A 17,463-nucleotide genomic window follows, 5' to 3' on the forward strand; every position below is an offset into this window, starting at 1 on the left:
TTAGGAAACAGCAACTTGATATCCCAGAAATCTCACAATACACAACAGATTTCAATATTCTCCCTTACTTTTCCCTGTAGTATTTTCCATGCCACATGTTTTTGTCCCAGTCGTAGAAAAGAGGAAACTGATTGCAATAACCAATCCCATATGGCTTCCTAAATCCTTACTGCAGTCACCACTTCCTTCTTCATTTATTTGAGGCGTGTGCAAGGATGAAAAGACGTGGATAACCTAATCAAAGGGAGGATTTCAGCTAATCATACCAATCCTTTTCGATGACATCTAGATTGATAGCAGCATGTTGAGGTGACCACAAATGGTTCAAAACTGAGAAAAACTATATTTCTGTGCTAAATGTGCAGTATACATTTAAAGCAACAACACCACAAAAGGAATCTGCAGTTTGTCCCTCACAGAGCTCTATTTCCCCGCATCCTTGACAAACTATACTTCACTACTCTAGTAGCCACCATTTTATAGCAGGGAAAAGTAACGACTACAATATTGGATTATATATAAAAAGTCATGTGCCTGAGTGAGTAATATAAAATATGTAAACTCTGTAGCTGGCACTTCAAAAAATATATGCTTTGAAAAGTATCTTTTTCTGTGGACAATGGAAGCATATCTGCCTACACTAGAAGAGATTGGATCAACCAGAAGTGAAGCATGACATGGTAGATTTTCTGCACTAGCAAGGTGGAAAGCATGTCTAGTCATTTCTGTCCTATTCTTTCCCCCCACAAATATAGACTAGGAAGAGTTCAAGGCTGTTGTTGCTTCTTTGTCTTTTAAGAAAGAGTCAGTAATGAGAAAACCTCGGGTCACTGTATAAATAATTACTTTCTTCTGTTCTGTTCTTTCAGCTTTTCAGAAGCAGGTTTTCTTTCTTGGACTTGGTCCTTTGGAAAAATGAGTCAAAACTAAAGGTATAGAAACTGCTACGCTTTCCAATTGCAGTGACGCCAAAACAACCACAACCACATAGCAGAATCCCTATTTAAGTTAAGGGAGCAGGGGGAAGATAACCAGCAAATAACCAAGAAAATAGTGGAATTAGTGCTTGCATCACTGACTACTTTCACTTGGTGTGTTTTTTATCTTTCACAAAAAAGTGTTAATGCACAGGTGATTGTTCACACAGCACAGCTTTTTGACATGTGAAATGTGCTCATTAATTGATTCAGCTAAACATTTGTCTGCTTTTGCTTAAGCAATGCCTCATTCAGTTTGCTCTACAAAAATGCTATGATTTTTATTTTATTTTTTTAAAAAAGGAATATACCTACCTGGATGTGCTTTTACTGAAAAATGGATTTTGACATATTTGTGGGGGGAAAGATCGGTAGGATTTACCGATGACAGTGAAATTGGACCTCTGTGTTCAGAGGCAAGATCACTCTGAAAGCAGATACTGAAGCTGAACAACAGAGTAAGGGTTTGGCCTGCAGAGGGAAATGTCTGGGTACTCATCAGATACAAGGTGGACCAGGTGATGGACCTGTGTTCTAATCTAGCAGGACTCTTTTTATGTTCTTAATGTTTTCTAATCGTCCCACTTTGTTCTGTCAATGCTGTTGTTTTGCAAACTGAAGGACTGCTGTGGCTTCCCTCCCAGTTAAATATGAAAGGAGGTTTATGTTCATAGCTCTGTGTGCTACTGCCTCTCAGTTGCGGAGCTTCATGCTCAGCATTGGGGGCAGAGGTCAGGCGGGGGTGGGGATGGTATGCATCCCGGGGCCATGGCACACTGCCTGCGGGGGCGTGGTGCCCAGCACGGATGGGGGGCAGCCATAATGGAACCCCACCCGGATTGCACTGCCGGGGGTGGTGCGCTCCCCCTGCCCCCCCTTCCTCCGCCAGTGTTGCCTCTTGGTGTGGTGATGATGTAGTGAAAATGCCAGGGTTAGTGACCTACAGGTCCCACACTAGACAGTTGGAAAAATATTGTAAGGTGGGCAATTTATGCAGTGAGAACTACTCTGTATCTAAGCTCTTTTTGCAATATTTTGACTTTTACAAATATTCAAGGAAAATTTGACATATTTTTTTCCTGGGGTTTGCTAGCTGAGCTGTCTCCATACAGAACCAATACACTGGCCATCTGTTAATCATGGCCTACAAGGGATGGGGCAGATCAGGATCTAACCTGATTTAAGCATTATTTGGGAAACTTTGAGATTTAATACAAAAGCCTTCCAATAACATGCATAGTTCTTTCTTCTTTCATAAATTAAATCCGTGGACTGGAGCTGTACTGCAGTTTCTTGGATTTGAATCAGCTAAAGGGCAACCTCATCTGTAGATAAGCACAATGAAACTAATTTAGATCACACAACTGAACTGCATCTCACTGGAATATTTACCCTCGTAGCTTTGCAGAACTGTGCCAGTGATGGCCTTCTGGGTATATGCACCAAAAATAACTATAAAGCCGCATGCAGTTATCAACCAAACATATGTCAATCTACTAAGAATGGGGAAGGGAGGGCAGAGAGAGAAAAGCTGTAACCCCACAGCCTGACTTGGCCGGCCAGTCAAGTGTTGTGATAAACAAGCACCATACTTGGGTTCACAGAGACTGTGGGCGTAATCCCATCTCATTTCAGTTAATAGTTCTGGATAGCTCTCAAACTGGGTAAACAAATCTTAGGAGTCCATTGGCAATTCAGTGTCAGCGTTCAGAGTCTCCAGCCACTTTTTGAAGTGGCTGCACGCACAGAGTGATCTGTATGCTTTTGGCAACGTGTGATGTGCAGTGTGTCTAAGGAGCTCTTTGGGGCATTTATTTCCGCTCTGTATTTGCTGATCCATAAAATGTTTAGGTGAAGATCAGGCGGCTATTGTGCAGAGACAGGATTCTGAAGGCTCCTGCCACACTGAGAGTGCACATAAAGGTAAAGGTAAAGGTACCCCTGCCCGTACGGGCCAGTCTTGACAGACTCTGGGGTTGTGCGCCCATCTCACTTAAGAGGCCAGGGGCCAGCGCTGTCCGGAGACACTTCCGGGTCACGTGGCCAGCGTGACATCGCTGCTCTGGCGAGCCAGAGCTGCACACGGAAACGCCGTTTACCTTCCCGCTGGTAAGCGGTCCCTATTTATCTACTTGCACCCGGAGGTGCTTTCGAACTGCTAGGTTGGCAGGCGCTGGGACCGAGCAGCGGGAGCGCACCCCGCCGCAGGGATTTGAACCGCCGACCTTTCGATCGGCAAGTCCTAGGCGCTGAGGCTTTAACCCACAGCGCCACATATATTAGTGTAAAAACTGGGAAACTGCTTGGGGGAAAACGTGCACATTAAGTAAAACTGCATACTTAAAAGTGCTGGTGAATTTTCATGAGAACGTAAAAAAAGAATAATATTGCCAACTGATGCGGGAATGTGGCGAAGTCAACTTAAGACTGAAAAAAATAAGAAACTGAAGTTGACAGATTCATTCATCTTTAGGCTAGACCTGTTTCTTATTTCTATCTGTCATCTGCTCTCAGTATCTTACCACTGTTTTCTACCCTCCTCAATGCACCATTCACAAAATGCAATATAACGAACATAACTAAAACATAAAATAAAAGAGTGACTAGCTTTTTCCCAAAATGCTGCTCAGCCTACCCTTGCTTACCCACAGGGCCCTGCTTCCTGCTCTCTGCAAATGGAAGGAACGACCACACTTTCAGGGAGATAATGATCAAGTTACTCTCACAAAGACTTACAAACACAGCTTCATCAAATAATGGTTACAGATCAAACCTTTTCCTGAAGCTCCATACATCAAGGTACACGTCAAAAAAGTCTATGCAATACGATTCGATTCCAATCTTAAGGTGAAGGTTTGCTTTGAGTTTTCTCCATGTCCATGTCCATATTTTGGAAGGGTTGTAATTGCCTCTTATTTGCCATTCTGCAACAAAAAGGAGAAAAGAGTTCTTAGGACAACATCTCTAAGTATCCTGGGTCTCCGCATATTTTTCTCGGTGCACCACGCCATTTTAGGCAGCAGCAATACCATACAAAGAGTCTATGGCAAATAAATTTTAAATTATGGCTCCAGATCAACACTCTGCCCTCTGGTGGGCTGGTCTGGAGCAGTTGGAAGAGTATATAGAGGAGACTACAGTGGTACCTTGGGTTACAGACGCTTCAGGTTACAGACTCCACTAACCCAGAAATAGTACCCCAGGTTAAGAACTTTGCTTCAGGATGAGAACAGAAATTGCATGGTGGCAGCGGGAGGCCCCATTAGCTAAAGTGGTACCTCAGGTTAAGAACAGTTTCAGGTTAAGAACGGACCTCTGGAACAAATTAAGTTCTTAATCAGAGGTACCACTGTATTGCCAGTATGCAAGCAATAGCGTGCTGAAGTCTGAGGACCAACCAGGCTGAGGAAATAGAAGGGTTGAACATGTGCAGAGTGCCTTTTCCTTGCCAATGCTGTCTCTTGGCTGCACACCTATCTTCGATCTAAAGGAGATTTTTTTTTAAAGGCCTCTGGGCTGCATTCTCCCATGTTTAAAAAAGGAGACCTGGTCATTCCTGGCCTCTCCCTAAATGCTCCATTCACAAAATGCAATATAAATAACATAACTTAAAAATAAGATAAAATAGTGACTAGCTTTTTCCAACGATGCTGCTCAGCACTCCCCCCAAAAGTTTCCCTCACTGGTCAAATCAATATTAATAAAAAGGGGTGAGGGAAGCTACTTGTTCAGAGAGGCAAGGGAGCTGTCTAATTTTTTAGCAGACTGTGGCTCTGCAGCTTAATAGGTGGCTCTCTATAGAAACATATGTGGGCATTCTCAGAAACTGAGGAATGATTCTGATTTGGCTTATTAGGGCTTCAAAGCCTTCCCTCCTGCCCACCATATTCTGCACAAAAGAGCCTGAAGCCTGGAATTTCCTTAAAGTAACAGGCCTAATTAAACCATATTGATTGCATAGCCAGAAATTTTGATTGGAACAGGTTTACTAATTCTAAATCACAGGGTCTAGAGGAAAATCCAAACAGCATCTAAATTTGCATCTTGTTTTCCTCAAATGCAAACAGGGGCTAAGCAGAATCGAAAGGGCAGGACTGGTGTGTGTGTGATTTTGGGGTTACTGGTGGGAATCCATGAGGACTAGGGCGGGGAATTCCCCCTGCACTTGTATATGTTTTGTTTTTGTTTTTTTAAATCCAGCTCTGGACTTAATTGACTTTACTGGATGACCTGAATTTACATGGTGATGTGTATTACCGTACTTCACTTACTTCAAAATGGGATAGGCAAGCCCTGCTGTATTTAAGGGTCCTCTTGCCCATTCTGTAGGATGGGGTCCTGGACGTCTGTCTCAAAGCCCTGCCACAATACTACTGTGGATGGGCTCTTGCTTTCTGTGTGCAGCTGGATCTCAAGAGGAAGCTGTGCTCATATACTACCTTTTCTACAAGTACAACATCCTATAATACTCAGAAGCATGTAATGGAATCTGGTGGGGAGGGAGTGGTGGGGAGAGATCTGTATCTAAGATCCCTTCAGCTTTTTCTTTTGTGCTTTACAAATGTGCGAAAGAAAAAAAAATGTTTCTGTCTGAACTTTTGAAAAATAAGGCAGTTTAAGCAATTCAAGTGGCAGAAAATTGAACTCCTTTACTTTTTTGACAGTAATTTAGCAAGTGGCATATAAAAAAATGCAGACTCTGTGAATCCCTGCATTTTCCACTTCAGAATGAGCAAACTGCATTTTCTAAGCATCGACTGAAAGACATTTTATTTGTGCTGTTTTCTCCCCAGGATAGTTTTACTGAAATAAAGCTGCTCTCATAAGTGTTTCACTGAATCAGAAGCAAATGATGGTATGCAGGTGTTTGCCTGCAGATGATATTCTGTACAAAATAAAAAACTGAAGGTTTCTTGTTTATACTTGCTGTTTTGAGACAATGCCAAAAATTAACATTTCAAGTCAGTCCAATCCACCTTTTCTTGTCTGAGCATTATGAGGCACTCAGATTGATTATATGATCACGTATGTCTTCTAAAGTAATAGGACCAACTTTTAAAAATGATCACAGACGATGCTTTTTTCATAATTGTTTTGTACTTTTTGTTTATCCCTAACTTCATTTTTAAATGGCTCAATATATTTCTCTTGGCTGTCTCTTATTCTGGGGTATAGTTTGCTGTCTTCCTATAGGCATTTTAAAAGCATTAATTCTATCAATACACCCAAACCATCAATTGCTGATTAGCAAGAACACAAACTTTCGTTATTTAGGTTAAAAGGATATGTCAGCACCTATTTGTTAACTCTGTTTCCAAGCTCTATTGTTTAAAACTTGTGTAGTCTCAATATTCTGACTGAGATGTGTGCATCGGTATGTGAAATTACTCTAGCTATTCTAGATCAGTTCGGATTAGGTATAAGAATGCAGGATAAAGAAAAGGATCAAAAGTGAACCAAGATAATTCCATTCCTCATGCTTTGTGTCTACACACCCTGCTGATTCCTTGGTCTGTGTCAGAGATGGGGAAACTGTGGCCCTTCAGATGTTGTTGGACTCCAACTCTCATTGGCCCCAGGTGACATGATCAATGTTTTGATTGTGACTATTCTTCCACTCACTCTTCTGTTATGAGGGAGCATCGCTGTAATGGCAGACTCCTCACCATGTATGTTCATTAGAATGGGTCAGCGGTATCTGGTGTCCATTATGACTAGTAGGGTGGAAGGCAGGGAGCCCAATAGCTGGTGGAGCCAGAGCCACTGATAGGCAGAACCAACCAATTCAAGTTTTGATCCTCCTCCTTGCTGTATTTTACAAGTACATAGAGTGCAAATTTGTGCCCCATGGCATATTATTTTGAGCATCATTTTATGCTTTGCATAGTCAGGTCTAAGGCCAATCTTTTCTTTCTTTCTTTAACTGGGAAGCGTTATGAATCATTTTGTTGGAACATCTAGTTCAGCATCCTTTTTACCACACCAACCAACCAGATTGGGAAGCCCACAGGAGGACATCAGGGCGAGAGTTCCCTCCTGTTGTTGGTCCCCAGTAACTACTAGTTGAGAGCCATTAATCCAAGCCATTTTATTCATATGACATCTCCCTCCTCAAAATACTCCTTAAAACATTCAAGGAAGCAAGAGGGTGCTAAAAATAGTTATTTAAATGTAGACTGAGGAGAGAGTCTGTGTTTATCTTCAGATGAACCTTGACAAAAGCTCACTCTTAGATACGCCAACTCTCGAATTTCAGGCATTTTGATTACCAAACAAGGCCTTTTTCAACCTGCTGCACTAATTGTCATTCCTGATATGAAAATAACTGACTGTCACAAAAGCTTCTTTCTCTTGCGTAATAACTTTTGACAACCTTGTGGCATTTGACATAACGCTTACACAAGGGTGACTGACTTCAAAATGTCAACTGATTGTTCAGAATTAATAATGAAGGACTACTTTTAATTATAGTTTCACCGGTTCAAGCCAATCTACTTGTCTAGGATAATTAATTCAATTTTAAATGGGACTGAGACATGGAAAACAGAACTCAGAACCATATTGAAAGTGCTACACAGTCCGAGAGAAAAGGTAGAGCTTTAAATTCAATAAATAATAATATACATTTTTAAACAATTATTCATAGCAACTCCAGAGAATGTTTTGAATTGCCAATTATTGTGCAACAAATTATGCAAAACTGCAAGAATCTTTCTTCATTTGTAAGCACTCAGTCAAGGCAAGATTTTAACAATTTACTGTGGATTGTGTCTGTGCTTTTTATTTCTCTCTGTAGACTGTGATAAAAAAATACAGCAAAATAAGGGATGCATCATCAATTTGATTATTTTCTCATGGAGTTCAAAAAATGAGCATTGTCTTCCAACCAGAAGATACATTGGGGGGCAGGGGGAGGCATGAAAATGAATATTGCTTTTCTACTGCAAAATGAATTGCTGCTTAAAGTCTGTGTGATCTATTACACTGGGCAACAATTTTTTACTTTTTGAATGTTGTCTAGATATCTACAACTGCTTTAGGGTATTTTTGCACTGCTGAATCAGGAAATGGCATCCGTTTCTCTCCATCAGGTCAGGTTTTTGTGCTATGTTGATTTGAAAAAAATCAGATCTTGTGACAAAATCAATTACATTTTTGTGGCATTATCAGCTGATTTTTGTCAACACATATCATCCTATATATGTTTTTAAGAGAAAATAATGTTTTTCCAACAACATATATTGATTACCTGATAGAAACATTGATTACTGTAAACTGGATGGTGGGCATTGATAAAGGTTGTTGTTGTTGTTTAGTCGTTTAGTCATGTCCGACTCTTCGTGACCCCATGGACCAGAGAACGCCAGGCACTCCTGTCCTCCACTGCCCCCCGCAGCTTGGTCAGACTCATGCTGGTAACCTCGAAAACACTATCCAACCATCTCGTCCTCTGTCGCCCCCTTCTCCTTGTGCCCTCCATCTTTCCCAACATCAGGGTCTTCTCCAGGGAGTCTTCTCTTCTCATGAGGTGGCCAAAGTACTGGAGCCTCAGCTTCACAATCTGTCCTTCCAGTGAGCACTCAGGGCTGATTTCCTTCAGAATGGAGAGGTTTGATCTTCTTGCAGTCCATGGGACTCTCAAGAGTCTCCTCCAGCACCATAATTCAAAAGCATCAATTCTTCGGCGATCAGCCTTCTTTATGGTCCAGCTCTCACTTCTATACATCACTACTGGGAAAACCATAGCTTTAACTATACGGACCTTTGTTGGCAAGGTGATGTCTCTACTTCTCAAGATGCTGTCTAGGCCTGTCATTGCCCTTCTCCCAAGAAGCAGGCGTCTTTTAATTTCGTGGCTGCTGTCACCATCTGCAGTGATCATGGAGCCCAAGAAAGTAAAATCTCTCACTGCCTCCATTTCTTCCCCTTCTATTTGCCAGGAGGTGATGGGACCAGTAGCCATGATCTTCGTTTTTTTGATGTTGAGCTTCAGACCATATTTTGCACTCTCCTCTTTCACCCTCAATAAAAGGTTCTTTAATTCCTCCTCACTTTCTGCCATCAAGGTTGTGTCATCTGCATATCTGAGGTTGTTGATATTTCTTCCGGCAATCTTAATTCCGGCTAGGGATTCATCCAGCCCAGCCTTTCGCATGATGAATTCTGCATATAATTTAAATAAGCAGGGAGACAAAATGCAGCCTTGACGTACTCCTTTCCCAATTTTGAACCAGTCAGTTGTTCCATATCCAGTTCTAATTTCTCAGGAGACAGATGAGGTGATCAGGCACTCCCATTTCTTTAAGAACTTGCCATAGTTTGCCATGGTCGACACAGTCAAAGGCTTTTGCATAGTCAATGAAGCAGAAGTAAATGTCTTTCTGGAACTCTCTAGCTTTCTCCATAATCCAGCGCATGTTTGCAATTTGGTCTCTGGTTCCTCTGCCTCTTCTAAATCCAGCTTGCACTTCTGGGAGTTCTCGGTCCACATACTGCTTGAGCCTTCCTTGTAGAATTTTAAGCATAACCTTGCTAGCGTGAGAAATTAGTGCAATTGTGCGATAGTTGGAGCATTCTTTGGCACTGCCCTTCTTTGGGATTGGGATGTAGACTGATCTTCTCCAATCTTCTGGCCACTGCTGAGTTTTCCAAACTTGCTGGCATACTGAGTGTAGCACCTTAACAGCATCATCTTTTAAAATTTTAAATAGTTCAGCTGGAATACCATCACTTCCACTGGCCTTGTTATTTGCAGTGCTTTCTAAGGCCCATTTGACTTCACTCTCCAGGATGTCTGGCTCAAGGTCAGCAACCACACTACCTGGGGTATATGAGACATCCGTTTCTTTCTGGTATAATTCCTCTGTGTATTCTTGCCACCTCTTCTTGATGTCTTCTGCTTCTGTTAGGTCCTTTCCACTTTTGTCCTTTATTATGGAAATCTTTGTACGAAATGTTCCTTTCATATCTCCAATTTTCTTGAACAGATCTCTGGTTCTTCCCATTCTATTGCTTTCCTCTATTTCTTTGCATTGCTTGTTTAAGAAGGTCTTCTTGTCTCTCCTTGCTATTCTTTGGAAATCTGCATTCAATTTCCTGTATGTTTCACGATCTCCCTTGCATTTTGCTTGCCTTCTCTCCCCCGCTATTTGTAAGGCCTCATTGGACAGCCACTTTGCTTTCTTGCATTTCCTTTTCATTGGGATGGTTTTCGTTGCTGCCTCCTGTATAATGTTACGAGCCTCCATCCATAGTTCTTCAGGCACTCTGTCCACCAAATCTAAATCCTTAAACCTGTTCCTCACTTCCACTGTGTATTCATAAGGGATTTGACTTAGATTGTATCTTACCGGCCCAGTGGTTTTTCCTACTTTCTTCAGTTTAAGCTTGAATTTTGCTATAAGAAGCTGATGATCTGAGCCACAGTCAGCTCCAGGTCTTGTTTTTGCTGACTGTATAGAGCTTCTCCATCTTTGGCTGCAGAGAATATAATCAATCTGATTTCGATGCTGCCCATCTGGTGATGTCCATGTGTAGAGTCGTCTCTTGTGTTGTTGGAAAAGCGTGTTTGTGATGACCAGCTTGTTCTCTTGACAGAACTCTATTAGCCTTTGCCCTGCTTCGTTTTGATCTCCAAGGCCAAACTTGCCAGTTGTTCCTTTTATCTCTTGACTCCCTACTTTAGCATTCCAATCCCCTATAATGAGAAGAACATCCTTTTTTGGTGTCACTTCTATAAGGTGTTGTAAGTCTTCATAGAATTGGTCAATTTCAGTTTCTTCAGCACCAGTAGTTGGTGCATAAACTTGGATTACTGTGATGTTAAAAGGTCTGCCTTGGATTCGTATCGAGATCATTCTATCATTTTTGAGATTGCATCCCAGTACAGCTTTTGCCACTCTTTTGTTGACTATGAGGGCCACTCCATTTCTTTTACGGGTTTCTTGCCCACAGTAGTAGATATGATGGTCATCCGAACTGAATTCACCCATTCCCGTCCATTTTAGTTCACTGATGCCCAGGATGTCAATATTTATTCTTGCCATCTCATTTTTGACCACCTCCAACTTACCCATGTTCATGGTTCTTACATTCCAGGTTCCTATGCAATATTTTTCTTTACAGCATTGGACTTTCCTTTCGCTTCCTTTCGCTTCCAGGCATATCCGCAACTGAGCGTCCTTTCGGCTTTGGCCCAGCCGCTTCATCAGCTCTGGATCTACTTGTACTTGCCCTCCGCTCTTCCCCAGTAGCATGTTGGACGCCTTCCGACCTGAGGGGCTCATCTTCCAGCGTCATAACTTTTATATGCCTGTTGTCTTTGTCCATGGAGTTTTCTTGGCAGGGATACTGGAGTGGCTTGCCGGTTCCTCCTCCAGGTGGATCACGTTTGGTCAAAACTCTCCACTATGACCTGTTCATCTTGGGTGCCCTGCTCGGCATAGTTCATAGCTTCTCTGAGTTCTTCAAGCCCCTTCGCCACGGCAAGGCAGTGATCCATGAAGGGGATTGATAAAGGTAAGTACACGTAAACTGCATGTTGATTCACCATTTTTCAAACTTCAGGGCTTGAACTTCCGTTCCACTTCGTTCATTGAGTTTCCGAACTCTGGATCTCTGATGAGCTGACGGATCTGAGGACCGTCAAAGATGCCAGCTTTCAACTTCTCCATGGTCAATCCTGGAAAAGCCTGGCACAAGTAAGTGAAGCAGTCACCATCCTTGTCCAGAGCCTTGGTGAACTGCTTGATTAAGCCGAGCTTGATGTGCAGCGGTGGGAAGAGTATTCTGTCTCTGTCCACCAGAGGGTTATTGATGATGTTCCTTTCTTTGCAAGGCACCAATTCCTCCCACACAGGCCAGTCTTTCTTCATGTAATGCTGAGCACGGTCCCTACTATCCCACATGCACAGAAAACATGGGTACTTGGTGAAGCCAGACTGTTGTACCAACAAAAAGTTCACCATCTTCAGGTCAACCCAAATAAACCACTTATGCTGATCATAACCAATTTTCTCCAGCACATACTTCACCGCTTCATAGTTCTCCTTCAGTGTACTCGAGTGAGCCAGGGGTATAGAGACAAACTGGTTGCCGTTGTGTAGCAGAACACATTTCAGTGATTGCTTGCTGCTGTCAGTGAACAGTCGCCAATCTTTGGGTTCGTACTGTGGCACTCCAAGCTTGAGCAGAAGCTGTGCAATATCTGCACAGTACACCAAGTCCTTCTCTTACGAGAAAAAACGGAGGTACTCTTGATGCCTGTTGCGGAAGAAGCTGATGTGAGCACTGTCAGAGAGGAGGTTTTTTTCCTTCAATCTGGATGCCAGCAGTTCGGCAGAGTCCTTTGACAAGCTGAGGTCACGAACTAGATCATTCAACTCCTTTTGGGAAAATGGATGTGGAGCATCATCTTCAAGAACCACTTCTTCTTCAACACTGGAGGCATCTTTGTCACTAATGTCAGGAAGTTCTCCGAAGATAGGCACTGGAATTTCATCACAATGAGCTACAGGACGACGTGCTGATTGAAGATCAGGATACTTGAGGCTGCTCCGGTTCTTTCTATTGATCCCAGTCACATCAACAGCGCAGAAGTAGCAGTCAGTGACATGGTGTGTTGGCTCCCTCCAAACCATGGGAATTCCAAAGTTCAGACTCCTCTTGCCATTGGTCTACCCATGTAGAGTCTCGGTGCATGCCTTGCACACCATGTGTGGCGCCCAAACTTTATCCTGGTCACCAAGTTTAATACCAAAATAAGCATGGTAAGAAACTTTATGCTTTGCCGCACCAATTTATGGAAGATTTTGAGGTTTTATGACTTCAAACTGATCCCTTTTCGACATAATCACCCAGAACTATGGGACCTGAATACTTCTTGTCATTAAAATAATCATTTCCAATCAAAACAATTATTCAACATGGCATTTTACCTCCACCAACTTCTTCTAAAATGCTCCACACAGGCGTACATGTGAACAAAAATGTAAAAAAACAACATGTGGCCATAGCTCAAAAACTTGACCTGATTGAGCAAAACCAATGTGATTTTTGGATTCAGTGCATCAGATTCATCCTAAATCAACTGCAAAAACGCAGGCAACAAATTTGTTGTTGACCAGTGTTATAGAATGGATGCATTTGCAAAGGTAAAATTCTAGAAGCCCAATGCTGCTATTTTCTAGCTACATTTTATGTCTTGCCTTTCCCTCAGGACGGCAATGAGGCATACAAAGTGCTGTCCCCCTCCCCATTTATCCCCGCACCAACCCTGAATTGTTAGTCTGAGAGTTATTAGCCCAAAGTCACCCCATGGTCTTTATGACAGAATGGGATTTGCACCTTTGACTGGCACTCTAAGCCATCATGCTACCTGGGCTTTCAGTCTGTGAATATGAATATGGTGACCTAGGGGGAGGGGAAATGAACATGGTGGGGCTTTAGACCCCCTCCTCCCGACTAATGAAATCAGGTGCATAGACTGGTTTGACAAGAATGGCAGATATAGGTGAGGCAACTTAGGACTGATCTAAATATTGAGCTGTAGTCCCGTGTGAGAAGTTTCTTGGTGATTTTAATGGCCGCCAACAGATTTACAGCGAAGGGTAAACCAAGTTCACCATCACATTATTATCTTGAGTTCTCACCTTGTTAACTTGATTTACCCTTCACAGCAAGCCTGTCACCAAAAATAATCACCAGCCTTACCTAGAAAACAATCTCACTGGCCCAATGTGTTAGGGATGTATCCTAAAATTTATCTGCTACTTCTACTACTACTGTCTATGGGTAGTATACTGAATCAGAGCACTGACAATACATTTTGTTCAGGACTGTCTTGGAAGGTAGGAGGAGGTCTCCAAAACTGAATCTGGGGTGGAATCTAGACACATATAAAAATGTATATTGAATTCAGGAGCAATGGAGAACTTAAGAAACAACAATGGAAAACTAGCTCCACCCAAGGTATGATGGAGAACAGCAACAACAGACAAAAGATAGACACAATACAGTACAAAGTCAGGAAGAAACACTATGGACAGAATAAGAAGAATAAAAACATACTTTGAATGGTTCACCTGTAGGATTATAAATAATTTAATGTGTTAATGAGAATGGAAGTCGTTAGAATTGCAGCTGTGGTATAAGGGTTTGTTTTTCTGACTGGTGGGTAATGACCGCTCCCCGCTTAAAACGGAGGGCGCCCTTTGCGTGGACGCGTGCAGCCCTGGATCTGGAGTGGCCCCATCAGCATAGGCTTTGCCTTCCCTCAGGTGGGATACCTGGAGGTCCCCGCCTACCCCAGTGAGTTGTCCAATCCCACCTGGGGGAAGCGTTGCCAGGGAAACCAGGCCAGGTAGGGGGAGGGATTACCTGCCCACACAAGAGGGTGGATCTTACCTGGTAATCCTCACTTGGCTCCAGAGCTTCTCCCACCCTATCCACCCTCAGTTAATGTCTTCTTTTGCAGGTTAACTTTTCTTCATAGGTTTTGCAGGTTAACCTGTCTCCACAGGTATGCGGGTGCTGCTACGATAAGGTTGCTGTTAAAGGGCCGGAAAGGAATTTCCCTGCATTGGCAGGTTTCGCCTTTCCCGTAGCAAAACGTCACAACTTTGGCGGTATCAGGCCTTGGGCGGAATCCTTTAGTCCATCTTCCTCTTTGCGGCGGTGATACCAGGGTTCCCCGTTAAAGGGGTTTCTGAAGGGAGGCTTTGACCGTACGCCGAAAGGTCGTCATTGCTCTCCCCTGCGGCGGCGGCGTAACGGGGGCGGCTATCTCTGCTTGAACATATGTTCTCCAGAGCCGGCCCATCCCCCCCCCACACTGGATAACCCTGTAGCTCCCTAGGTCCCCAGCTGGGGACTGGGGAGGGAGAATGCCCAATGCCTGAGACAAGGTCTACCCACATTTGAAATTTAATAAAGTTGTGGCCAATTTAATCCCATAGCACGTTGTCTTGAGTCGTTATTCCACATGACGTGGGGGGGGGGGACCACTCGGGATCTGGGGACTCCGCCTGTCCACGCAATTGAAACTTATAAGATTATGGAACACAGAAATTATGTAAATCATCAAACCATTAACTCTAGCACGTGGGGGGCACATAAATTGTATAATTTGGCATTTGAAAGATTGGCATTACTAATTATATTATAATTTGTTATTGACATAATGAGGCTTTTATTGGAGTATTGTAATTGAAACCTAATAAAAAATATCATTAAGAAATAAAGAAAAATATATTGAGTTTGCCATAGCTCACCATTGCCATCTAGTGTCATGTTTGTATAATGCACTTTACAACACACTTAAAACATTTTATTTGCAGCTGTATGTACTGCGCTGGTGCTGGCTCGCCAGAGCAGCTTCGTCACACTGGCCACGTGACCCGGAAGTGTCTGCGGACAGCGCTGGCTCCCGGCCTCTTAAGTGAGATGAGCGCACAACCCTAGAATCGGACACGACTGGCCCATACGGGCAGGGGTACCTTTACCTTTACCTAGCTGAGTCCTGGCACTTGGTTTATGCTAAAGATGATGTACTCCACTATTGAGCTATGTCCTCACCTGAATTCAATGGGATTTACTCCCAAGCAACATGTTCACAGAATCACAGAACTGTACAGTTGGAAGGGACTCATATTCCTGCAATGCAGATCACAGTTCTACTTTTTTTTTTTTTAAAAAAAAGACTGTGTGCCGTGGTGCTTTTGACCTTGTCAGCTGCAGGTACGATCTTGTTGTAGGGGTGGAAACACCTGCTTGAATTTTGATTGCATTATGTTCTCAGCATCTTTCAGATCATGTCATGTTCCTTCTTCCACTTTGTATTTACCATGTCATCACCTAAATGTCTGGCATAGCTGTCTCCTATGAAGACTGCACTTATTTTGTGTGGAGGAGGAAGCTTCTCTTTAAAAAGGGAATTGTTACAGAGAATCCGTTATTCTAATAGAGAAGTCCTAAGTGTGTTGACTCAGAAGTGAGTCCCACTGAGTACTTAACTCCCATGTAAGTGTGTAGAGGACTTCAGCCTAAATCTGACAGATGAGTGTGCTTCAGCTGTGTTTGCTCTCAATTCCCCCACCCCCCCAAGATCTCTGCTCATATATTTCAAAAGGAGATGCCTTTTGTGTGCTTCCTTTGTAAGCAGTGAGGCCAGAAGACATCAGAGGCACAGTAAGGTCATGTAAGTCGATTGGGAAAAATATATATAGATATTGGAATCTGGGCTTAGAGCAGGACTCTTCACAGCAGTAATTCTGCAACACCCGTGCAACTGGGAGGACTCTCTCAGGGACTGTGGATGCATTGAGTGCCTGTGCAACAGATAGGCACTCTACTGCAATATCGTAATCCTCTTCAGAGGGCCAGGTTGTTGCTGCTTACACTGTCTGCCTTTAAAGCACAATATGAAGTAAGGATGGGGAAATGATTCTAGACCAATGAATAGCTTGCCTGGGTGTACTTAAGATGTTGATAAGGGCAAAAATGTGAGGGAAGAAAGTCTGAGAGCCTTGCTACAATCACTATTTGTCATTATGTACACTATGCTCTTAGGGGTGTGGGTGGGGCTGTGGTCTAAACCACAGAGCCTAGGGCTTGCTGATCAGAAGGTCGGGGGTTTGAATCCCTGCGACAGGGTGAGCACCGGTTGCTCGGTCCCTGCTTCTGCCCACCTAGCAGTTCGAAATCACGTCAAAGTGCAGGTAGATACATAGGTACCGCTGCAGTGGGAAGGTAAATGGCATTTCCGTGTGCTGCTCTGGTTCGCCAGAAGCGGCTTAGTCATGCTGGCCACATGACCCAGAAGCTGTCTGTGGACAAACACTGGCTCCCTCGGCCTATAGAGTGAGATGAGCGTCATAACCCCAGAGTCGTCTGCAACTGGACCTAACGGTCAGGGGTACCTTTACCTTTACCCTATGCTCTTACAGTATGTGATATATCCCTTTCAATAATGATTTCAATAAGGATTTGAGAATTCCTGGAGAACAGGCGAAGTCCCGGCAGACTGGAGGAGGGCAAATGTTGTCCCTATTTTCAAAAAGGGGAAAGGAGAGGACCCAAATAATTACCGCCTGGTCAGTCTGACATCAATACCAGGGAAGATTCTGGAGCAGATCATTAAGCAAACAGTCTGTGAGCACCTAGAAAGGAATACTGTGATCACCAATAGTCAGCATGGATTTCTGAAAAATAAGTCATGTCAGACTAACCTGATCTCGTTTTTTGAGAGAATTACAAGCCTGGTAGATGAAGGGAACGCAGTGGATGTAGCCTACCTTGATTTCAGCAAGGCATTTGACAAGGTGCCCCATGATATTCTTGTAAAGAAGCTGGTAAAATGCGGTCTTGACTATGCTACCACTCAGTGGATTTGTAACTGGCTGACTGACCGAACCCAAAGGGTGCTCATCAATGGTTCCTCTTCATCCTGGAGAAGAGTGACTAGTGGGGTGCCACAGGGTTCTGTCTT

The 17,463-nt window shown here is 43.2% G+C and overlaps 1 protein-coding gene across 3 annotated transcripts in view; it reads right to left on the bottom strand.

Moving 5' to 3' along the window:
- Positions 1–17,463, bottom strand: part of HTR1F (5-hydroxytryptamine receptor 1F) — a 111,279-nt gene that overhangs the window by 5,560 nt on the left and 88,256 nt on the right. For all 3 annotated transcript variants that reach the window (XM_079974843.1, XM_079974845.1, XM_079974844.1), the window contains exon 2: positions 3,751–3,901. The gene's annotated coding sequence lies outside the window, so the exon portion shown is untranslated. The remainder of the gene's footprint in view (positions 1–3,750; positions 3,902–17,463) is intronic.

The sequence above is a fragment of the Podarcis cretensis genome (assembly GCF_951804945.1).
Source record: "Podarcis cretensis genome assembly, chromosome: 4".
NCBI lineage: Eukaryota > Metazoa > Chordata > Lepidosauria > Squamata > Lacertidae > Podarcis > Podarcis cretensis.